The 24,644-nt window shown below is 39.7% G+C and overlaps 1 pseudogene; it reads right to left on the reverse strand.

Annotated features, from left to right (window-relative positions):
- Positions 1–2,161: 2,161 nt before the first annotated feature.
- On the reverse strand, positions 2,162–5,855 carry LOC118574815 (annotated as a pseudogene).
- Positions 5,856–24,644: the final 18,789 nt, after the last annotated feature.

Consider the following 24,644-nt stretch of genomic DNA (forward strand, 5'->3'; position numbering starts at 1 on the left):
CCTGGCTCTGCCTCCTGAGTGCTGAGATTAAAGGCGTGCACCACCACCACCCAGCTGTTGTGTTCATTTTTCCAACATACATTTTGTGAGTATTTTTGCCTGCTATTACTTATTGTCAGTATTTAAAGACATGTTCATGACCTGAAGAGTTTAGGATGTGAAAATATTTAAAGAAAGGAATGCAACTGACAGGCAGAGGTGTAGTTGGACTTTTTTTGTCTTTCCTGTGAGCTCCCAAATAACCACACAGAAAATTATGAAAGCTCAGCCAATAGCTTAGGATGGTTTCTTTTATCCCCCTCCTTCCTCTCTCTTTGTCTCAGTATCTGCTGTGCACATGTGTGTGCTCTGCATAGGTTCACAAGTGCTGATAACTCTTCATTCTAAACATAAGTATAGAACTTCTGAAGTATATTTTAAGGATATTTAATGTTATGCCATCATTTTAGCAATATTATAAATAAGGGACATTGCAAGAATAATTTATCATTGCATCATTATAACTGGAATCAATTAAAATAATTTTAATCTTAATATTCTATAGCTTTCCAGGAATAGTTGTGTGTGCATATGGGATATGTATGTGTGGTTTATGCACATATGGCAGGGTGCAGAGACCAGATGGTGTCCTGCTAAATTACTCTCTCCACTTTATTCCCGTGAGACAGAATCTCACTGAACATGGAATTAGGTTGACAAACCACAAGCTCAGCAATTCTCCTGACTCTGTACCACCACCTCTTTCCCCTGTACTGCTAGGGTTCCAGGTACACATGCCACACCTGGCTTTTGACATAGGTACTGATTTCCTTTTTGCCTTGTGGCTTTATTACCTTTACTATGTACTACCCATGTTGCTTTCCTGCTTCCTCCATGTCTGGTTGGTGACTCCTCCTCCTCCTTCTCCTCCTCCTTCTCCTCCTCCTTCTCTTCTTCTTCTTCTTGTATGTAGCCAGGATTTTCAGGGGTCCTACCTGATCAAATCTGATCTCTATCAACTTTGAATGAATCCACAGCCTTTTATTTTCTGTGGAAACAAAAGCATAACCTCTTCCCCAATGTAACATATTTTTTAGTTGTAGTTTGAAGTTAAGACGTTCTTAAAGTTATTAGGTGGGTTTATTTCTGCAGTCCCTTTCACAATCCCATATCTCCCAGCAGCTGTTGTTTATCAGTAATCAAAATAATCAAAGATGATACAATAACATACAGGATCCAGAATCTTTGTTTATTTACCACCTCTATGTGGCCTATTCTTTTTTATTATTTTACTCTTTCTTTAAAGACTTTAGTATTTTTAAACTATTTATTTATTCATGATTGTCTATACCCCTTTTCTTTTTTTTCTTAAGTCTACCCACATTGTTAAACACACTGTAAATGGTTTAGAGTTTTTTTTTTCCATCTGAACCTGCTTTACTGTGTATCTGTAATCTTTTCTGTCTGCATGGGTGAAACTCAAACCACTGTGAAGCTTAGCTCATGACATGCTGGTGGCTCAAGCCCACAGGCTATGGCTGGGAGACATGTCTCTGTTCTGTGGCCCAAGTGACAGACTGTGGGACTAGGAAGCCATGTTTGGCTCCATTTTTGTGTGTTTGGAACCTTTCAAAAAGCCTTTTCGGGTCTTATGTGGAAAGATGTGCCCCACATTTATCACCATTTGTAGTTGGACCTTACCATTGGGACCACCGGCTCCCCAGTAACGACACAGAGACTTATTGTTAATTATTAAAGCTTGGCCTATCAATAGTTTAGGCTTGTTTCTAATTAACTCTTATAACTTAAATTAACACGTATCTTTTAATCTATGTTCTTATATATGGCTCAGTTAATTTTACTTTGTAATGCCCATGCTGCTTCCTCTCCATCTGGCCAGTGACTCCCCCTTCTTTCTTCTTCCCAGAGCCCTGTGTAACTGAAAATCCTGCCTAGTTATTGGTCATTCAGCTTTTTACATTTGATCTTAGCCAAAAGGCCAAGTAGAAATCAGCTTTTTATTAAACCAATCAGAATGACACATCTTCACAGTGTACAGAAAGATTATTCGACAACACAGAGGTAAATACATATTTTGGAAAGACACCCAGAAAACAGGTTGATATTTTATTTGGATTGAGTTGATGACTACATGAATATTGTGTGTGAATGGGAAATATCTTCAAGCATTCTCCTGGCATATTTTGCAAACAGCAGAGCTCTCATTTCAGACATTTTGATTGGCCCGCTTGGAAGCACGATAGGCCTTCAGCTTACACTGTCGTTCCAATGACCTGATCTCAAAGAGGAACATAGTCATACCAAGAAGTGACAGGGTGGCTGTCAGCATCCCCACAGGGAACACATGAGTGTGGTGTTTCTTTATCAGTGCTTCTTTCCTAACAGGAAAGGTGGGTGGAAAGTCAAGAGTGGTTTCACCATAAAGATCTTCTGCCTGGTTCCAGGTCACAGAAAGAACTGTGCAAAGGCTGCTGAGAAGCAGAATTAAGACACAGCATTTGTAGCAGAGTATCTGAACCTCTGGGATTGAAGCTTTGATAATGCTGATTCTAATGGCCACTGAGCTGAAAACCAGGACAACAGGTTTTATCAAAACTGACAGTAATATCAGGTTCTGTGCATACCGAAATTCAGGTGAAATGGTCCAATGCGAGTTGACAGGGCTGTGTACCAGAATCCTGGTCACAGAACCAGAGATGTTAAACTCTTGATGGTAATAAGCTTTCCAGAGTCCAATGTACACAAGCTGAACCACCTTATTATCGAATTCCCAGAGGCGCCAGTACCGGCTGCTTATGAGGATTATTCCAAACCCCAGAGACAAAAGGCTGCAAATGAAGCCAGTCAGTCTGAAGATCCACTCCTTCACTACAACAAATCTGAAGATGAGACTGAAGAAGCATAGAGTCAAATTAGGAACAGAAGTCAGAAAATAAAAATGAGATCTGGTTTAACAATCACTAAGTACTCATACCTTACCCCTGCTGTCTCAAAATTGTGTTTAAATAATCTAAATACTGTAGATCAGAATATAGGAATGACTGGAGAGACAGATCAGTGGTTAAAAGTGTACTGTTCTTGCTTAGGACCCAATTTCAGTTCCCAGCACTCACATTGGGTGACTAATAATTGTTTATAACTCTAAGGGGTCTGATGCCCTCTTACAAGGACCTACACTTGCATGCACATATCCACACGTAGACATAGAGACACATAATCTGAAATAAAATAAATCTTAAAAAAAGAATAAAAAGCACCTGGAAATCCATGACTATGACAAGAGTACTCATTGTATGGTTTGAAAAACTATGTTGTTATTTGCCTACATGTATGTCTGTGCACCATATTCATGTCGGGTGCTCCTCTTCTGTGTGAAGGCCAGATGAGGACATTGGATCCCCTGGAACTGGAGCTCTAAATAGTTGTGAGCTGTCATGTAGGTGCTGAGAATGGAACAAGTGTCCTCTGGAAGAGTAGTCAGTGCTCATAATCACTAGCCAAACATAAGATGTTTTAGATAGCAATTTGGCAATATCTTTTGTTAGAGTACCCTGCACTTAAGGTTGCAGTTTACCATGTCTGGACAGCTTTCAGAGTTTGGTTTCAAATGGAGGACTTCCTTCCTCTAGCAGGGTTTCCTGAATGGCAACCACTGATTGATATCAACTTCCCAGTTTCCCTTAATAGTAACTTTTATCATTTGAAGGTAGTGGATGTTTTGAGATGTTTTTACTATGGATTATAGTTCAATATTCTTCCCATTCTCTTATTATTGTAATGACAAAAAATAAACATAAAATCCTGTGTGTGTGTGTGTGTGTGTGTGTGTGTGTGTGTGTGTGTGTCCCTGCCCCCCTACCTGAGACCATTGCATGCTAATTCCTAACCAACAACCAATGTGATGAATTTCTTGGCCTCATTAACAGGAGACTGAAACTTAACTGGCAAATGACCTGGTGAGTTTTTCTTTGCCAGAAACATGTAAACTACCTACGCATTGTATTACTATGAACTGCAGCACCCTACAGTTGTAGGGACATCTACGTCTGGTCTCCTTCCTTAATGGAATTTGATTTCTGATACTCTGACCTAGTATTGGCAATATGGTGTGTGTGTGTGTGTTTATATGTTATGTATATGTATGCTATTTCAAAGTGCATACTTGCCTACATTTTTGTCAAGCTTTTTATTAGTTCTTTGAGAATTTCATGTGTGTTGATCATATTCACCTCCCTCCCCAAGTCTTCCCAGATTTCTCCTTCCCCCTCCCACCCAACTTTTTGTCTTTCTCCCTCCTTCAAGACTAATTTGTGCTGTCTAAATTTTCCTGTCTACTGAAACATGGTAGACTTATGAGGGTCTATACTCTTGGAGAGAACTAACCCTTATTCTACAGGAGCTGATAATTACCAATAGTCCTCCACTAGCGGTAGAACATCATGGCCAGCCCCCCTCTCCCTGATGGTTTGATTTCAGCTTGCCCAGGTCTTGTGTGTTCTGCCACATCCATTGGAAGTTCCTATTTTCAGCTCCCCTGCTGTATCTAGAAGAATCTTTCCCTGAGGTCCCCCACTGCCTCTGGTTCCTATGCCCTTTCTACCCTTTCCACCCATCTCCTGCAGTGATCCCTAAGACTTTTGAGGAGTGGCTGTGATATATATATTCCATTCCATTTTTGGAGGACATTCTATGGTCTTTTGTTCTCTACACCTTCACCAGTTATAGGTGTCGGTGCTGATTGTCATCTACTACAAACAGAAGCTTCTCTGACAAGGGTTGAAAGTGCATGAGTCTATGGGAATAATAATAATCAGTCATTAGGAGATGGTTAAATACTCAGATTAATAGTTGTAGGTTCCCTCCTAGAAGCAATGGTCTGTCTAGCCATGATGTGTCTTAGCCCCATTGTGCTGCTACTATGGGTTTCATCTTGTGGAGTGGCATGTCAGTTAGAAAGTGATGGGTATCTCTCATGGCACTTGTGCCACTACTATCAAGCATGACCTTTGACACAGATCCCTGCAGATGCTCTACCCCTGCTGTCCATATGATAATTAGGTATTGTGCTATATGTTAGGACTGTGCTCACAATCTTTCACAAGTTGAAATGTTCACATTTTTGTGACAAGGAATTTCATTTCCTGCAATTAATAGTAAGATAAGAGTTTACAATATCATATATAAAGTAATATTTATTTTAGTAGTGTTTCCAAAATGGAAAAAAATTAATAATGTAAATGAGTGTAGAAAGCAGAGGAATGCTCAGTTTAATTATGATTTCTCTAATAGTGTAGTAGAATATCACATGACCATTACAAAGGGTGGATTAATGTATATGATCTTAGAAGAAACAAGTAAAATGAAAAATGTCCTTTAGTAACTAGGCATGTAGATAATGCCCTTGCCATTGTCACTGTCATTTCCCATGCGGAAGGTTTAAGGGGTCTACAAACTGAATCCCCTTGTCAGGAAAGCTTTCCTACAGGCTTCCCACTGCTCTGCAAGTCTCTGTGGAATGTGCTTCCTAACTGGGTGAAGGCAGTTCTACTAGGTAAGTTCCATCAGCAAGCTGTGTTTGCAATTGGTGATGGCTTGGATAACACCCCACCCACACCCTCTTCCTTGCCCAGGCAAGTTTAAGGCAGTGGACTACAGAAACAATGTGCTTAAAACAGAACTGGAAACAGGGTGGAAAATGCTGTTGTGCCAAATAAATGAGCTCTTTGGCCAGAGTTTTATGCATGGATCTGAAACCTAAGTAGTAGAGGTATTTATTTCCTAAAGACCCAATTGGAAAACTCCATATAACTTATTTTAAATTTTTACCTTTTTGTTACGTAGGTGAAGTAATCCATTTGGAAGGTGGCAGAATTATAAATTCACTACAAAGTAGCAGAGAATGTTGACCATGGAGGGTGTCACATGAAGAGGGAAGTCCTTGAATACAAAGAAAAACTATTAGGCAATATTTCAGTTCAGAACAAGGGCTGACTAATAGGCTCTCACAAACTCTGGATTATCTGGAGAGTCATTTAAACACTTCAGGAGTATTAGCCCACTTGATATTCCTGTCTCTTCAACAATATTTCACCCAATCATTATTCCCATTTTGTAGATAAGGAAACAACACAGAAAGGCTAATTTACACATTCAACTTCAGGGAGCTACACAGATAAGACTACAGCTCCCTGATTCCTGTAGTCACACATGGGGCTTCTTGACATGATATTCAGCAGGACTATATTACACACACCTAATCACATGTCAGTGGTTTTCTCTGGCATTCTGTGTCCTCTGAAATTGAAAGTGATTAATAATAACCACATGGAAAATAAAAAATACTTGCCTCTTTGTCTTTTCTGTTAAGTCCAAATGTTAGTGACTGCCAACCATAAGAAAAATAACTGCAAACATTCCCTATGTTTCCATGGATACCAGGGTTTAGATGACAGATTTTGAGCAATGAACACATTCCAAAATACAGGAATATACTGTCCAATATCTCTTTAACATGCTGATAAGTCTTTGTAGAAATTGAAATTTATTTTGAAGTCATGAATCAAATATCTACTATAATTTATGAGATCCATAAAAAATGTTCAAGAAACAAATCCTGGGCAGGTGAAATGGCTGAGTGGATAAAGGCACTTACCCCCAATCCTAATAATCAGGAACTCAAATGGTGGAAAGCAGAACAGACTCTGGTAATCCCACCAATCAAGAATAAGACCACTACCACAAGTTAAAGCCAACTTTGAAGCAAGCTTTAATTAGATATTGACCAGGTGGATGGGCTCTGGCCAGGTCCGTCTCTGGGTTTCCAGAAGATGGCCCCAATTCAAGTTTTGCAGTGGCTTAAGTATTTCCCATCAGGTCCTGTGTCATGAATCCTAATTGGTCTTTATAAAAACCCAGAGCCAGATATTGGGGTAAATGCTGAAAGATCAGAGAAGCAGAGCACCCAGACACTAGAGTTCTTACCTCTACCAAATCCTCAGCCTGAAAGAGCTTTCAGTTCCTGTCTCCCCCCCCCACCTTATATTTCTTTTTACATCCAGCCATATCACTTCCTGTCTCAACCTCCCGAATGCTGGGATTAAAGGTGTGTGTGCCTCCCAAGTACTGGGAGCAAAGCCATGAGATCCCAGGTGCTGGGATTAAAGGTGTGTGTCACCACTGCCTGGCTCTGTTTCTCTTTTAGATTGGATCAATCTTGTGTAGCCCAGAGTGCCCTTGAACTCACAGAGATCCATCTGCCTCTGCCTCCCGAGTGCTGGATTATAGGTGTGTGCCACCACTGCTTGGCTTCTTTGGCTAACTAGAGGCTTAGCTCTGTACTCTGATCTTCAGGCGAGCTTTATTTGTTACATCACAAACAAAGTATCATCACAAGGTCCAATCAGGGGTAAGCATACATCCTGATGTACCTGCAGCCTACACCCAATCAAGGACAAGCATACATTCTGACATATTTTCTGCCTGTGAACCTCTGGATCACAATGCAATCAAGTGCATCTTGTGCAGATGGGTCAAACAAACTTGTTTAGGGGAGTAAAAAACATGTGGCATGTAGCCTCCAGCATTTCAAGAACTGTCTGTCCTTGAGCAAGAGGCTTTCAGATCAGAGAAATTTTTGTTTCATGAATCTCTTAGGCATAGTAATTAAAACTTAAACTGTAACTTTGGTTCTCACATTCCCCCCTATAGTTGTATCCTGAGTCAAATCCTTGACTCTGTGATGGGTACCTGTTTATATTTGGATCCAATAAACATCAGCTTAATGGTACCCAGACAGGAATTATCATTTAGTTAAGGAATCAATGATGCAAGAGCCAACAGCAATTAGCATAAGCAGAAGGGCCAAAGGCCCTGTAATGGCTGACATCAGAGTACTATCTAGGAGGAACCTGGAAATGAGAATGGGAACCAGTTATTTACTTCATCTCAGGTCTCTTTTTTTGCAATGTTTTTTTTTCCCACTACAGCCAGATTACTTCTAATAATTTCTGAGTGGTTTATATACAAACAACAATTTTATCTTAAAGCTACATAATAACCTCTCTGTTTTACATAGAGCAGGATGAGTGCCCTATCATATTATATACTATTTCATCTAATTGAATGTTCCTGTCAAGATCTGAGTCTACTTGGTTTTAATAGGTACCTTTCCTGGTATGCCAATAGGCATTATATGTAACTATTTTTCCCCTGTGCCAAGGAGTTTCCTTTTGATCTAACATTCTAGCTTGTTAGGGGACAAGGGGTAATGTACTCTCTTTTGTAACTACTCCATGCTGAAAGTAGGACATTGTTGTCAGGGCTCAGAAAGGCTGGAATAGTAGTCAAAGGCAAGGGGGGAATTCAGGCAATGGGTCATTCATCAGAAACATCTGGTTCACTGACTCAGAAGAAGAGACAGCGAACATTTGCATTGGCTGGACGGGTCCACATCACCTTTTAGCAAGTCTAGGATTTGCAGTCATTTGGAGTGTGTTGTAGTCAGCAGCTGATGCTTGGATGGTATCTGTTAGCCAAGTGGAAATCTGCTGAGTCAGATATAGACTAGGGACAGTAACATCAGACAACCAGAGTCTTCCATAAGGTTGCAGCCACCTTATTAATTAATTGATCAATGCATTAATTAATTAAAGCTACTAAGTCTCTTACAAGAGAGAGAGAGAGAGAGAGAGAGAGAGAGAGAGAGAGAGAGAGGTTCTGAATATAGACTTACAGATGCTTTTCATTAAGCCAAAGACATTTCAGTCCAATCTATACCTGGCTCTCTATATAGAAAAGACAGTATGGATTTCAAGGCAAATGGATAATACTACAATTACTGAGACTATGGGTCTGAAATCTCCAAATAATTTCATAAATTTTAACTCCTGTTCCTAGTTCATATCTGTCTCAACAGGTTTCCACTTGACTGACAGATACATTCAAGCATCATTTGCTGATGATCCCTGATCTTGCTGAAAGCTGATACAGACCAATCCAGCTGATATAAATGCCACCTCTTCAGCTGGTCAATAAAATGTTCCCTCCTTGCCTTTGACTAACATTTTGGCTTTCCAGGGCCCTGACAACAATGTCCCAATATCAGCAGGAAGTTATTACAGAAGCAAAAACCTTGCTCTTGTTTCCTCCTGGAATGTTAGCTCAAAAGGAAATTTCTTGTCATAGGGAACCTGAGATAAAGTAATAACTGGTCCCCATTCTCATTTCCCAAGGTCCTTCAGGATAAGGAACTCCATCAGCCATTACAGAGATTTTGGCCCTTGTGCTTCTGCTAATTACTGTTGGCTCTTATGTCACAGATGTCTTAACAAAATGAAGATTCCTGTATAGGTACCCCTAAACTGATGATGATAGAATCCCAATGTCAGCCCTTTAACTCATGACACACTTCACTTGCAGACGGCAACAACTGAATAAGGGAAGCTCACTTTGCCACTGAAAATGGGAAAACTCTTAAGTCCTGATTCAATTAGTATTTAAAATAATCTACTACTCTGGTAATAAAGTCTTTTACCAAAAAGAAACATCTCCAAGATTGGAGATGATATACAACTCAATGGGGGAATGAAAGGATCAAGCAGATACCACAATAGGATGCTCAGTCTTCTCTCAGAGATCAGGCCTCAATTTCATTTTCCTGAGACTTAAGTAGTTTCTTGGAGGGCCATAAACAAAAGACAGAGTCCTTGCAGTAGCTCCCTTTCTGCATGTACTCTCACTGCTCAAGGTTCAGCCAGTTGTTTACTGTCTTGGATCCCTCAGCAACTTAGAGCTACATGCATGGGTCAATGTGAATGTGGAGGCCAGCCAGCCTCCATGGCAGCTCAAGGACAGAACCTGGGCCACTGAGTCAGCCCCCACAGTCAGTATGTGCAAGGCCAGACAGCCCCCTTGGCAGCTCAAGGACAGAGCCTGGGACTTGTCCCAGACTGCCCAAAAATGGTAACTGTAACCTCCAACCAGTAAATTCAAAGTTTACACATCTCCACCCAATCATATGATGCAAAGGTTTGTACCACTCTGCTTGTGGATTTTCCCTTAAAAAACCCCTTACCCTAAGAGCTCAGGGCCTTCCTCCTCCACTTGCTGTGTCAGATGTTGGACATGGACCAAGCCAGTGCTTGCTTGTTATCAATAACCCCCTGTGTGTTTTGCATTGGATATCGGCTCTGAAGTGGTCTTGCTTGGGGGTCTCGCAACATGGCCACAACAAACATAAATATGGAATGTGTGGTGTGCCCAAGTCAGCTAAAGATGATTTGTTTTATGTTTGAGCAGATAAATGACATCTGTCAACTTTATAAGTCCATTTGGACTGTATAACCAAACTGCTAAGAGGACTCTGTAGCCAACAAGATTTATCATGTCTCATCCAGTTTCAGAGCTCTTTCCATGGAGAGAGATGGCACACACATCACCTGTCCTGTAGTTTTTCTGGCTTTCTCCCTCATATCTGCAGCCAAGATCCTCAGGAGGTCTCCCCCAGTCACATCTGATCTTTATTAAGTGGAAACAAAAGCACAACTTCTCCCCCAATGCAACACATTTCCCAACTTCCATTCTGAAGCCAAGACATCCCTAAAGTTTATACACTTGTTTAATTCAGGAGTTACTTCCACAATTCAGTGTCTCTCAGCAGCTACTGTTTGCTCATCAGCATTTAAAAAATTCAAAGTCAACAAAGCAACATATAGGATCCAGATGCCCTGTGTATTTCCCATCCTTATGTGGTGTTTCAGCTACGGTTTCTACTGCTGTGACAAAACACCATAATCAAAAAGCAAGTTGAGGAGAAAAGAGCTTGTTTGGATTACACTTGGATTACACAGCATTGCTGTTCATCATTATAGGAAGTCAGAAAATGAACTCAAATAGGGCAGAATCCTGGAGGCAGGATCTGATGCAGAGGCCATGGAGGCGCGCTGCTTACTGGCTTGCTTCCCCTGGCTTGCTCAGCCAAACTTTTTATAGAACCCAAGAACAGCATCCCAGGGATGGCATCATCTACCATGGGCTGGACTGTCCCCATTGATCACTAAATGACAAAATGCCTTACAGCTGAATCTCCTGGAGACATTTCCTCAGCTGAGGCTCCTTCTTCTGATGACTCTAGTTTGTGTCAAGTTGACACAGAAAACCAGCCAGTACATGTGGCTTGTTTTCATATTACTTTACTCTTTTTTTAAAGACTTTATTATTTTTAATTAATTATTTATTTTTATGACTGTCTATATCTTTTTTTTTTCTTTCCTTAGCACCTAAGAACATTTTCAAGCATATTGTAACCTCTTCAGAGGTTTTCTTGGCCTGGAACTGGCTTTTTCCCCAAGTCTACAGTGTTCTCTGACTGTGTGAATCAATGCTTAAACTGTTAGGTGGTGGCTAGGACCTCTGCCACATAGCTCTGGTAGCTGGCTCTGCCCATCTTGGTTCCCTGAGAGTCTAGTCTCAGGCTGGTCATATGGGAGGGAGCTACATTTACTGCCCTAGCTCTAGGAAGTTGTTAAGCCTACTTTCCAGAGTCTCTGTAAGTGCTCATGGAGAAGCCCAAGCAACAATTTTGGCAGCACTGACTGGTGTGATTTCTCTGTCTGTGTGGTCATGCCCCACACTGGATACCAAATATAGTCAGATTTTTCTTAATATCCTTAAGAGTTTACAATAACTTATTAGCTTTCATAAGACTAGGACTTGCTGGGGTAGGGCTTGAAGCAGGGACTGGTAGAGCCTAGAGACTAGCATTGCCCTTGACAAGTTAATAGGCACCACAGCCATGTGTTAATGGAAGGGCCACAAGTTCCTTTTGCAAGATATGAGAATGGCTCCCTTTTTAGCAAGCAGAAACTTTCTTCAAGCCCCTGAGGGAATGAGGGCTTTCGTCTAATGCCTGACCTTGGGAAAGGACTTTATAGTTTTATCTCTGTAAAGTTTGAGTCTTAAAAAACAATTTCTGAATTGAAGCTCCTTTAGTATCAAAATAAACCTTTTATCTCATAAACATAGTCCACAGAGAGACTGAGTAATTTCCTGATCCTTTTATAGTACACCATTACAGAATATAACAGTTTCTTATATGACTCAGTTTATCAAAATAGCTTAAGCTTAACAAAGACAATGAGGCTAGACGTACATTCTCAAGCATGAATAGACCTTAGGTAAGGAGATATTCTATAAACCAGTGTTTCTCAACCTTCCCAATGCTTTGACCGTTCAATACAGTTCCCCATGTTGTGGTGACCACCAATCCCACAAAATCATTCCCGTTGATATTTCACAACTGCAATTTGCCACTGTTATGAATCTCAGTGCAAACATCCAACAAGAAGGTGGTCCTAGGTTACTCCTGTAAAAAAGGTCTTTAAACCCCAAAGGGTCATGATGCATAAGTTGAAAAGCTTCTCCAAGTTCTTTGCCGGACTGCTTAGGTCATTGTCTTGCTGCATCATAAGATAGGAATTTCCCAGTTTCTGGTGTTTAGTATTTGGTAGTCATAGCTGTGGCCTTAATTTTTAACATTTTATTTATTTTTAAGTTCAAATGCTAATAATATAAAACATTTTATAAACATAAAATGTCTATAGCCTATAAATTTAAATACTTTAAAAACTGTTCCTTAAAATGTATCCAGTTTTTTAATTTAAATTCTGTAAAACTCCAACATCTTCTCTTAAAGAAGTTTAAAATCTTTCAACTGTGTGTTCCTACACTATCAAGAGGGAAGATAGGTGACACAACTACAATTTGCATTAGACAAAAACAAGCTCTAATAGTGCAAACAACTCAAAGCTCAGTATCTGGGATTTCATTCACAATCCTTTGGGTTTTCTTGAGAGGCTTGTATCACCTCTTTGGCCCACCCTCAGCATATACATAGCCTGCCTTCTAGATCTCAGCTTGTTCCATTTCATTGTGGCTGGTGCTTCTGGTCCTTTTCATATGGCACTAGCATTTCCAAAACTGCTGAGGTCCACCATTGCAACTGGGCTCTCTTTAGGAACTCTAGCCTTGCCACACATTTGCAATCCTCAGCTGTTCCCCATGATCCCTTCATGTCTTTAAAACCGTTATCAGCTGGGTAACTCTTAAGTTACCAAGTTTAGCTGCCAGAGCAAGATACATTCTTGTGTATAAAAGGATGGAGGTGCAGCTTTAATACCTTATTAAACAAGCATTGTTTTTTAAATACTATCTTTCATAAACTTTGTTTTTAGGACAGGACAGGAATTATCATACAAAAATCCCTCCTAATCCAAAATAATTTGTAGACCTGTTGTTACATCCTTGGTAGGCCCATTTCATGTGGTCACCTTTAATCAAGACGGCAGAGAAGTCACATAACATCTGCTCTCTCCAATCCTAGCAATCAAAAATGGAATCATGCTACATGGTTCCTGTAAAATTACCCATGCACAGATTTTTAACTATCAACTCCAAGTGTTACTAGTTTTAATTTTTTTCAGATTATATTTTAGATTTTACAGATTTTTTTTTTTTTGTTTTTTCGAGACAGGGTTTCTCTGTAGCTTTGGAGCCTGTCCTGGACTAGCTCTGTAGACCAGGCTGGCCTTGAACTCACAGAGATCCGCCTGCCTCTGCCTCCTGAGTGCTGGGATTACAGGCGTGCGCCACCACCGCCCGTCTGATTTTACAGATTTTTTAACCACATCCAACAAATTAAAGTTAGAAATATTGAGGCACAGAATGTTTAAATAAAGCAAGTCTAATTTTTGACTGTTCTGCTTTGCTTTCTTTTCCCTGTCACTGTGCCAGGTGGCTCAACTGACAAAGCGACATAGAGGAAACTTTTAATATGTATGCCTGGGTCTAGCGAATGGAGAGCCACAATCCAACTCTAGATCTAGCTTTCCAATAAAGAAGAACAGCATAAAATAACTTTAATGTTATCTATGCCCAAAAGACATCTGAACTCCTACTAATCTAAAGCCAGTGACCAGAGAGCTCAGAGACAAATTTTGAGCCCTGACCATGAATGCAGCCATAGCAGTGCTGGTGACTGGCTACTGTCAACAACAGAAACAGCAAAAATATCCAAACCATTTCTGTATCAGCTCCATGCTTGCACCAAAACTTACAAACACACCATAAAAAACAGACAAAACTTTCCAACAAAACACGGAGACACTACTCTCATGAGAACAGATGGTTAAATTTCCAACAATTCAATGAAACTTATAGACACACCAGAAAACATAGAGAGACACAATTTTCTAACGAAATAAGCATACACAACTTTCTTGAGAGCCAGAACCAGATGGGTGGGTTCTCACTATATGTCCAGAATGGGAGAATATTGGGGTCCCATTGAACCCACTCCACATTCCAGATAGGGATCCCACAAAACAGAACCAGACTATGACCCATCAGGAGGCCTCCATAAATGTTTGCTCTATTTCTCAGCATGGGAGTTCATGCCAATGGTCCATGAACTGAAGGCAGCCTCAAAGCCTTGTAACGTCTCAAGGCACATGGCCTCCTGAAGTGGCTTCTCAGCCCTAGAGTTCTGGAGTGAAGGTCCAGCTTTAGAATTTGGGTGGGTGGTCTGAATCTCATTGGGGCCTCCATAAAATGTTATTCCCTTTGATGGAGAATAAGACCACTACCACAATTTAAAGCCAAACTTGAAGCAAGCTTTAATTAAATACTGGCGAGGTGGATGGGCTCTGACCTCCACATGTCTTCTAACCTCCACAGGCAATCTGCAGCATGTGCATGCCCACACATGATTATTATTATTTAAAAAGAAGAAATCCCACAATGGATAGGAAGATGTTTGACTATAAAAGCCAAATATCTTTACTAAAAAAAAATCAGGCATCCTGGCCATCCCAGGTTCTTTGAGATACAGAACCATGGTTAGATAATGATGGTTTGTAGTTCCTAACCTGTTATGGGAATTTTTGGTTTTGTTGCAAATACAAGTCTATTTCTTTTCTTTTCCGTATTTTACTTTCAATGTGACTGTGACCTGGTTATGCTAAAGGTTGTACATGCAATCTATTTTGGTTCTTCCTATATACAAAATTGGAGAAACTCCCACACTATAGGAGGCACAAAGGTCTTTATGCTCACAGATAAGCCCTAGGAGAACCTGGAATGTTAAGTGCACAGAGTTGTTCCTTCAAAGAAGGAATGTCATATTTTACATTATTTGGCCAGATGGCTAGGAGTGGCTATGCTTATTAGCCTGGTGACCTTTGCTCTATCTGTGTGGGTAGAGATTTCCCAGCACTGTATCCTCCCCAGACTCTTAACATAAATTTGTTTTTCTCAGTCAATCTATAGAACCTATCATTATGGACTTTACAAAGAGTTTTGATGTAGTCATGTCTGATCTGTATTTAGCTTACATTGTTCCTCAAGGAGATTTATGTACGCTATGTTGTACACATGTGATAGAGTTAATTATCACCAGAATAATGTTCACCAAATAATGATGTGCTTAAATATGTCTAAAATAAACCACTAAGAGTCAGACTCCAGAAGTTTGAAACACTTGATACTGAATTATGTTGAACTGAACTGCTTGCTTGTTTCTCAAAAGCCTGTGAAGGTTGCAGAGAACTCCATACCATATCATAAGAACACATTCAAAATAAACCAGAGATATAAGTGAGCAGAGAAGTTAGAGAAAACGTGGTTTCCTTCTTTATGATTTCCTTCTTTGCCCTTCATATTTTATGAGTGGTGTAATTTCCAAAAAAGAAAATCCATACATCTGAAGCATGCAGCTCAACAAATCATCACAGATTAATGTACCCCTGTGATTTACTTGGGGTCAAGACATAAAATATTCCTGTTAGTGGTTCTGTTGTGGAGTATTCACCAGAGAAGACTGCTTGAACATAGATTTAAACCAATAAAAGTCTTTATTAGCCAGCTGGTAGCTACACTGGGTGCCCAGGATTCCAGTGGATCCTGAGCCTTTCTCAGAGTGACCTTTTAAGCACAAAAACCATGTTTTTGGTTGACATACTTCAGTTAACAAGAACAATTAGCCAGAAGTGGAACTACAGAGAACTAAAATGCAAGGTTTAGTGAATCTTGAGACTTTGAACTATGGACTTTGATGGAGTAGGCCTTTGTTTTAGTTTTGGCAGGTAGTGCTGTCTATGTGCTGAGTTTCACAGCCTGAATAGAATTTTCACCATGGAGTCAGTTGTGCTAAGGTCTGGGGGCCTTCTAAGTTCTGGGGCCCTGTTACATTCGTAGGTATTGTTAACTGATAGAGCATATATCTTTCATTAACAAGTGCTTAAGTTCAATTCCCAACAACCAAACTAAATAATACCAACTATAAAACAACAAGAAAAATCTTAGCAAACCCAATTATTTTCCTATGAACTGTTATAGAAGCTCTGTGTGTAGCTTCATAGGGAAGCCAAAGGAATGGTCCAAAATATAGATCAGAGGGGCTGAATGACATTCAGAAACAAGACACAGATACTTTTTAGAACCTGAGAAAGAAGTAAAGAATTTTAAAGAGGGATTTTTTTTTTACAGTTATTCATGTGTGTGAGCTGAGGGCTGCAAATTATAGGCAAGAAAGCAAAGGCACTTATTGAAGAACATTCTATGTATTTCTTATATTTTTGGTTGTGAGCCTAGCCTTTAATGGCTGAGCCATCTCTCCAGCCCCTATGTATTTCTAAAATCGCCACCAAGGAAGACTTTCACTCACAAGTCAGATCTCAAAACAAAAAGTGTAGAGGGTTTTGTGATATTTCAGTGGAGTACCTGATAGGTGTTGTATTCTGTATTATAAGGGTACATTTGTAATTCATTTTGTCAAAAGTAATCTGCACATACACACTGTTAATGTTTTTGTTTTTGTTTTTTTTTGCTCCAAGTTAACCCCCCAACTTAGGTGGTACCTGTAGGTATGCAGGATTGATACCAGCAGACACTAACCAAATTCAGCACCCTTTGGATGAACTCAGAAGTTCAGATGGGTGGCAGTTACAGAGAGTAAAGATGATAAAGAGAAAGGCACAAGCAGCACAAATCTCAAGGATGAGACTGACCATCTGACCAGAGGGACAAGAATGAACTCTAGTGCCAATGAAATGGCTCAGTGAGTGAGTAAAGGCACTTGACACCAAATTTGATGAACTGAGTTCAATACTAGGGACTCACAAGATTGAAGAAGAGAATTTTCTTCTTCTCTGACTGAAAGTTGTCCTCTGACTTCCATATGAATGCAATGGCAGGCACACACACACACACACACACACACACACACACACACATGCACACACATACACATACACACACACATACACACACACGTGCGTGCACACACACATGCATGCATTCTCACAAACAAAATAAATAAATGTAAAAACAAAGTAAAGAATGAACTATTAAATGATCAGGAGAGAGCAGATAAATGACCCTCTGTCAGCTGGACTGTGGCCACCCACTGCATCCTGTTCCCCCAAGACCCACTCTGACACCCAACCCCGACCACCTCATCATCCTTCCTGTAGCTAGCTCTTCCCCAAAACTCCATAGGCCCAGGTAGAGCCCACACCAGTCAGAAGAACATCACCCCCTCCACTTGTCTACAACTTTGGAAGAAGACTTTGTCTTTATAGGAGGTCAAGTTGGATCTAGGCATCCAAGGCTCATAAATCTTAGCAAAGACAGCTTACTGGACATGAGGACTTGCCAGTCACCTTGGCCACCTGTTGTTGGTTGTTTTGTTTACTCTTTTTACTTTTTTGGCTCTTTTGGGGGTCTGTACCCAGCTCCCAAATAAATACACAGAGACTTATTCTTCCTTATGAATGCTCAGCCTTAGCTTGGCTTGTTTCTATCCAGCTTTTCTTAAGTTTTCCCATCTACCTTTTGCCTCTGGACTTTTACCTTTCTTTATTTATGTGTATCTTTTCTTTCCTTCTTATTGTCTGTCTGGCTGTGTGGCTGAGTAGCTGGCCCCTGGAGTACTCCTCTGCTCTTTTTCATTCCTTGAACTTCTTCTCCCAGATTTCTCCTATTTATTCTTTCTGCATGCCAGCCCTGCTTATCCTTTCTTCTGGCTAGCTATTAGACGTTCAGTTCTTTATTAGACCAGTCAGGTGTTTCAGACAGGCAAAGTAACACAGCTTCAGAGTTAAACAAATGCAACACATCTTTGGATCATTAAACAAATGTTCCACAGCTAAACAAATGAAACACATCTTAAAATAATATTTTACAACATTTCCCCTTTTGTCCAAATAAAAATGAAAGATTGTGGTGATATATTGTGTACCCCAAAATATTATGTACCCTAATAAAGTTATCTGAGGATCAGAGGACAGAGCCAGCCACTAGATTAGACAGAGAGGCCAGAAAGAGGTGGCACACACCCTTAATCCATTCACTTGGGAGGCAGAGATCTGTCTGGATCTCCGTGAGTTCAAGTCCTGAGAACAGTCAGGCAGTGGTGGCACAAACCTTTAATCCCAGCACTTGAGATCTCATGCCTTTGCTTGGAAAGCACACATACCTTTAATCCCAGGAAGTGACATGGCTGGGTGGAGAATGGTATATAAGCCATGAGGAGACAGAAACTAAGCAGCAGTTCAACTGAGACACTCAGGGGTGAGGACTCAGAGGCTTTCAGTCTGAGGAAACAAGATCAGCTGAGGAATTGGCAAGGTGAGGTTGGCTATGGCTTGTTCTGTTTCTCTGATCTTTCAGCTTTCACCTCAATATCTGGCTGTTTTGTTTAATTAATAAGACCTTTTAGAAAGACCTTGTATTATAAAGGTTTTAACTTTAAGATAGTAAAACTATACACAACAAATCAGTTATCAAGTAAAAATTATATTTACAACATTCAGTCCATTTGTATTTAGCAAATTCAGAGAAAATATTCCATTGTCTATCTTATCTTAGTGATTGCAAAGTTTTATACCTAATTTACTTTCTATCATAAATAAGGAAAACTGCAATTGCAACTATCTAGTCTTCAACTCTATCAAAGACCCCAGAAATGATATAATATTACCCTAATAAACAGGAAGTGCATTGCAAGCAACTTCCAAAACTCTCCAAATGACAGACATCTTGCTGCCTGCACAGTCATCCGAAGTTCTGTAATGTTGGTGCATTCATCTTCAGCTTACAGGCCTAGAGTATCTGGCAGACTTTTTGGTGAAACAGGAAATTTGAAGGACCATCCCACTTTTTGAGCTTTAATCCATGGTGGTCTGATAGAATACAGCGAGTTATTTAAATCTTCTTGTATCTGTTGAGAATTTCTTTGTGTCCAAGTATGTGGTCAATTTTGGAGAAAGTTCCACGAGGTACTGGGAAGAAGGTATATTCTTTTGTGTTTGGGTGAAATGTTTTGTAAATAAGCATTAGTTCAATTTGGGTTATACCATCTGGGTTATATCCAGTATTTCTTTGTCTAGTTTTTGTCTGGATGACCTGTCCATTGCTGAAAGTGGGGTATTAAAGTCTCCTACTATCAGTGTATGAGGGTAAATATGTGATTTAAGCTGTAGTAATGTTTCTTTTACAAAAGCAGGTACCCTAGTGTTTGGGGAATAGATGTAAAGAATCTAAATGTCATCTTGGTGAATTTTTCCTTTGATGAGTATGTAGTGTACATCATCATCTCTTTTGACTAGTTTTGGATTGAAATCTATTTTTATTAGAAATTAAAATGGTGCTACCAGCTTGATTCTTAGGTCCATTTGCTTGGAATATCTATTTCCAAATTTTTATTCTGAGGTAACTAACATCTATCCTTGATGTTGAGGTGTGTTTCTTGTGTGTAACAGAAGGTTGGATTCTGTTTTCATATCCATTATGTTAGTCTATGTCTTTTTTTATTGGTGATTTAAGATAATTGATATTGAGAGATATTAGTAACCATTGACTGTTGATTCCTATTTTTGTTGTTGTTGTTGTTAATGATGATGTTGTTGCTGCTTCTCTCTCTCTCTCTCTCTCTCTCTCTCTCTCTCTCTCTCTCTCTCTGTGTGTGTGTGTGTGTGTGTGTGTGTGTGTGTGTGTGTGTCTTCCTTCTTTTGATCTTGATTTTGCTGATGTGAGATTATTTCCTGTGTTTTCGTGGATGCAGTTAAACTCCTTAGGTTGAAGTTTTCCTTCTAGCACCTTCTGAAGGGCTGGATTTGAAAATAGGTATTATTTAAATGAGTTTATGATGGAATATCTTATTTTCTCCATCTATGATGATTCAAAGTTTTGCTGGGTACGGTAGTCTGGGTTGGCATCTGTGATCTCTTGAGAGTCTGCAACACACTTGTTCTAGCCATTTTGGCTTTTACAGTCTCCTTTGAGAAGTCATGTGTAATTCTAATACTTCTGCCTTTGTTATGTGATCTTTCTTCCTTGCAGCTTTTATTCTTCTTCTTTGTTCTATATGTTTAGTGTTGTGATTATTATGTGGAAGGGGACTTTCTTTTCTGATCCAATTTATCTGATGTTCTATATGCTTCTTGACCTTTATAGGCATCTTCTGCTTTAGGTCAAGTTAAATTTCTTCTATAATTTTGTTGAAAATATTTTCTGTGCCTTTGACCTGTGTTTCTTCTCCTTCCTCTATTTCTATTATTCCTAGATTTGGTGTTTTCATAGTGTGCCAAATTTCCTGGATGTTTTGTGCCAGGAACTTTTAAAATTGAACATTTTTTAGAATCAATGTACCCATTTCTTGTATCTTCGATGGCTGAGATTCATTCTCCCATCTTTTGTATTCTGTTAGTGAAGTTTGCCTGTGTAGTTTCTGTGCAAATTCCTAAATTTTTCATTTCCAGAATTCCCTCAGTTTGTGTTTATTGTTTCTATTTCCATTTTCAGGTCTTGAGTAGCTTTATTAATTTCCTTCAATTGTTTTTTTCTTGGCTTTCTTTAAGGGATTTATTCATTTCCTCCAATTGTTTGTTTGTGTTTTCCTAGCTTTCATTAAGGGATTTATTTATTCATTCCCTCTTTAAGGATTTCTATCATATTCATATAGTTGATTTTTAAGGTCTTTTTCTTGTGTTTCAGTTATGTTGGGGCTGTTATGGTAGGATAGCTGCGCTCTGATGGAGACATGCTCTCCTGGCTGTTACTGAGTGTGTTCTTAGGATGGCATCTGCATATCTGAGCAAAGTGTCCCTGTGTAAGCCCAAGGTTCCAAACAGCCAGCTCATGCACTAAGGACAGGTCCCGGTCCCACAGCCTGGGTGCCTCTCAAACAGTTCAAGTTATTCAATTGTCTCACTTATCTAGAGGGCTTGACACAGTTGGGGGCTCCACAGCTTTTGGTTCATAATTCATGTGTTTCCATTAGTTTGGCTACTTCTCCCTGTGCTTTTCCAATCTTGGTCTCAACAATTCACACTCTTACAGTCCCTCAACAATTGTCTTTCTCAACAATTGGAGTCCTGGAGCTCCACCTGGGGCCTGGCTGTGGAACTATGCATCCACTTCCATCAGTTATTGGATGAGAGTTCCAGCTAGACTGTTAGGGTGTTTAGTTATCTGATCACCAGACTAGGTCAGATCAGGCTTTCTCTTGACCATTGCCAGTAGTATACAGTGGATGTATCATTGTGGATTTCTCTAGCACTCTAGCACTTTGCTTCATCCTGTTCTCATGTGGTCTTCATTTATCATGGTCTTATTCGTTGTTCTCCCTCTCTGTTCTTGATCACATCCAGGTTGTTCATGTAGATCTCATCCATTTCTCTGTCATTGGGCAATCCCTGTGTCTTTCCTCGGATCCCGTTTACTAGGTAGCCTCCCTGAAGTTGAGTAGCAGTCTAGTCATCTTTGTTTTACATCTAGTATCCTCCTATGAGTGAGTACATACAATTTGTCCTTCTGAGTCTGGGTTACCTCACTCAGGATGATTTTTTCTAGATCCATGCATTTGCCTGCAAACCGCATGATGCCATTGTTTTTCTCTGCTGAGTAGTACTCCATTGTGTATATGTACCATATTTTCTTTATCCATTCTTCAGTTGAAGGGCATCTAGGTTGTTTCCAGGTTCTGGCTATTACAAACAATGCTGATATGAACATAGCTGAGCAAATGCCCTTGTGGTATGATAGAGCATTCCTTGGGTATATGCCCAAGAGTGCTACAGCTGGGTCTTGGGGGAGATGGATTCCCAATTTTCTAAGGAAGTGCCATATTGATTTCCAAAGTGGCTGTACAAGCTTGCATTCCCACCAGCAGTGGAGGAGAGTTCCCCTTGCTCCACATCCTCTCCAGCATAATCTGTCTTCTCTGTTTTTGATCTTAGCCACTCTGACAGGTGTAAGGTGGTATCTCAGAGTCATTATGATTTGCATTTCCCGGATAATTAGGGATGTTGAGCAATTCCTTAAATGTCTTTCAGCTATCTGAACTTCCTCTGCTGAGAATTCTCTGTTTAGTTCTACAGCCCATTTCTTCATTGGACTGTTGGGCATTTTGATGTCTAATTTCTTGAGTTCTTTATATATTCTGGATATCAGCCCTCTGTCATATGTGGGGTTGGTGAAGACCTTTTCCCATTCTGTAGGCTGTCGCTTTGTCTTGTTGACCATGTCCTTTGCTCTACAAAAGCTTCTCAGTTTCAACAGGTCCCATTGATTGATTGCTTCTCTCAGTGTCTGTGCTACTGGTGTTATCTTTAGAAAGTGATCTCTGGTGCCAATGCATTCAAGACTACTTCCTACTTTCTCTTCTATCAGGTTCAGAGTAATTGGATTTATGTTGAGGTCTTTGATCCACTTGGGCTTAAGTTTTGTGCATGGTGACAGATATGGATCTATTTGCAGCCTTCTACACATTGACATCCAGTTATGCCAGCACCATTTGTTGAAGATGCTTTCTTTTCTCCATTGTACATTTTTGTCTTCTTTGTCAAAAATTATATGTTCATAGGTGTGCGGGTTAATGTCAGGGTCTTCAATTCAATTTCATTGGTCCACATGTCAGTTTTTATGCCAGTACCAAGCTGTTTTTATTATGGTAGCTCTATAGCAGAGCTTGAGGTCTGGGATTGTGATGCCTCCAGTGGTTGTTTTATTGTACAGGATTCTTTTGGCTACCCTGGGTTTTTTGTTTTTCCATATGAAGTTGAGTATTATTCTTTCCAGGTCTGTGAACAATTGTGTTGGTAATTTGATGGGGATTGTGTTGAATCTGTAGATTGCTTTTGGTAAGATCGCCATTTTTACTGTGTTAATCCTGCCTATCCATGAGCATGGGAGATCTTTCCATTTTTTGACATCTTCTTCAATTTCTTTTTTTAGGGACTTAAAGTTCTTGTCATATAGGTCCTTCACATGCTTAGTTAGAGTAACCCCAAGGTATTTTATATCATTTGTGGCTATTGTAAAGGGTGAAGTATCTCTGATTTCCTTCTCAGCCTGTTTGTCTATTGTATATAGGAGGGCTACTGATTTTTTTGAGTTGATTTTGTATCCTGCTATGTTGCTGAAGGTGTTTATAAGCTATATCAGTTCCTTGGTTGAATTTTTGGGGTCACACATGTATACTATCATGCCATCTGCAAATAGGGAAAGCTTGACTTCTTCCTTTCCTATTTGTATCCACCTGATCTCCTTATGTTGTCTTATTGCTCTGGCTAAAACTTCAAGTACTATATTGAGTAAGTATGGGGAAAGGGGACAGCCTTGCCTTGTTCCTGATTTTAGTGGTATTGCTTTGAGTTTCTCTCCATTAAATTTGATGTTGGCTGTTGGCTTGCTGTAAATTGCCTTTATTATGTTTAGGTATGTTCCCTGTATTCCTGATCACCCCAAGACCTTTATCATGAAGGGGTGTTGGATTTTGTCAAATGCTTTTTCTGTGTCTAGTGAGATGATCATGTGGTTCTTTTCTTGGAGTTTGTTTATATGGTGTATTACATTGATGGACTTTCGTATGTTGAACCACCTTTGCATCCCTGGGATGAAGCCTACTTGATCATGGTGGATAATTGTTTTGATATGTTCTTGGAGTCTGTTTGCCAGTATTTTATTGAGTATTTTTGCATCAATGTTCATGAGGGAGATCAGTCTGTAGTTCTCTTTCTTTGTTGCATCTTTGTTTGGTTTAGGAATCAGGGTAATTGTAGCTTCATAGAAGTAGTTTGGTAATATTCCTTCTGCATCTATTGTGTGGAACAATTTAAAGAGTATTGGTATTAAGTCTTTTTTTGAAGATCTGGTAGAATTCTGCAGTGAAACCATCTGGTCCTGGGCTTGTTTTCGTTGGGAGACTTTTAATGACTGATTCTATTTCCTTAGGGCTTTTTGGACTATTTAAATGGTTTATCTGGTCTTGATTTAACTTAGGTATGTGGTACCTATCCAGAAAATTATCCATTTCTTTGAGATTTTACAGTTTTGTGGAGTAGAGGTTTTTTAAGTATGACCTGATGATTCTCTGGATTTCCTCATTGTCTGTTGTTATGTCCCCCTTTTCATTTCTGATTTTGTTAATTTGGATGCTCTCTCTGTCTTTTGGTTTGTTTGGATAAGGGCGTGTCTATCTTGTTGATTTTCTCAAAGAACCAATTCTTTGTTTCATTAATTTTTTATGTTGTTCTCTTTATTTCTATTTTATTGATTTCTGCTGTCAATTTGATAATTTCCTGGCATCT

Source organism: Onychomys torridus, chromosome X, assembly GCF_903995425.1.
Source record: "Onychomys torridus chromosome X, mOncTor1.1, whole genome shotgun sequence".
Classification (NCBI taxonomy): Eukaryota; Metazoa; Chordata; class Mammalia; order Rodentia; family Cricetidae; genus Onychomys; species Onychomys torridus.